Genomic DNA, 1,565 nt, shown 5'->3' on the forward strand with positions numbered 1-1,565 from the left:
TAGCGGTGAGGCCAGTCTCTTTTCAGTGGTACGTGGAGACAGGACGAGGGGAAACGGACATCAGCTGCAGCACAGGAAGTTTCGCACCAATGTGCGTAAGAACTTCTTCACGGTGAGGTGACGGAGCACTGGAACAGGCTGCCCAGGGAGGTTGTGGAGTCTCCTTCTCTGGAGATACTCAAGTCTCGCCTGGACGCCTACCTGTGCAACCTGGTGTAGGGAACCTGCTTTGGCAGGGGGTTGGTCTCGATGATCTCTAGAGGTCCCTTCCAACCCCTACAATTCTGTGATTCTGTGATTCTGTGATTCTGTGAAATCCTCCATGGCATTTGTAGGTTGCTGTACACTGGGTATTAATACTACTCTTGCTCTTTGATTTCCAGCCTGAAGGAATCGTTCTTTCCTCTCCTTGATGCAAAAAGACCCCGAATTGGCTACAGAGATGCAGGATGCATTCCCAGGTGAGGCTCTTCTTTCTCATGCTGTTGCTACCTGGAAAGCAGCTGCTGTCTTCAGGAGAGCACAGAGAGAGCTAGGACAGCTGGCAGTACAGTCTGCCCATGACCAGCACTGTGACCTTCCTCCTAGTGCATGGGCACTGGTAGTGCCTCAAACATGCAGTGCCAGTGAGGTCCTGGATGTACAGGGACTGGCATTTCTTCCAGATTCTCATTACAACTGGTGATTTTGTGTGGATGTCTGGCTGTGGTTTTACCTGAATCTAACTGGGGGTCAGCGGAAATCACAGTCCATGCGATTGTTGCATCACTGCAGATGTTAGCAGCAATGGATTAGCTGAAGACCACCCACCTCTAATGAAATTACCCGAATTTTGCCTACTGAATTTGGATTGCAGATACTGTGGTACTCGAGTGCAAATTAATTTCATTATGTTCATGCTGTATACACATTTCACTTCCCCACTGTACAATCCATTCTTGGAATGCAAACATGTGAATACTGACTTATTGCAAGTTGCACAACTTTGGGTGCCAGGTGGTCTCCTGCAAAGCCAGCACACCCCAGGATTTTTTGTGATGCTTTTTTATGCTTATTTTTATCACATTCCCACTGCCCTGATACAGCTCTCTGCCTACAGTGGGTGAGTTAAAGATAGAGCTCATCTCCCTACCTGCAGGCTATGTTAGTCATGCTAATTAACTACACTTTTTTTTCAAGATGCTCCTGTCTTCAAATACAATTGTGTTGTGATTAAGAGTTCCTCTACTTAATTAATTAAGCAGTTTCAAGAATGCTCATCCTGATCTAGATAAAAGTACATATTTACTGTATCTAAGGATGCACATACAAAGACTTGTACAGACTTCAGTTCATACTTGACTGACAGCATTATGATTTTATGATTACATTGACATAAGAACACTTTGGCAGTTAAAGCTGGATAAAGTGGAACCTGTGATGTATGAGATGAGCTTTCAATTTTTTATCAATATAAATATGATAGAGCCTGAAATGTCATCTAAGCAAAGGCTGCACAACGAGAGAACTGTGATCCAAGAGGGAGGCTGCTGGAAGGGGTGGTCATAGTGCAGGGCAATCTAAGG

This window comes from Meleagris gallopavo, chromosome 30, assembly GCF_000146605.3.
Source record: "Meleagris gallopavo isolate NT-WF06-2002-E0010 breed Aviagen turkey brand Nicholas breeding stock chromosome 30, Turkey_5.1, whole genome shotgun sequence".
NCBI classification, from domain to species: domain Eukaryota; kingdom Metazoa; phylum Chordata; class Aves; order Galliformes; family Phasianidae; genus Meleagris; species Meleagris gallopavo.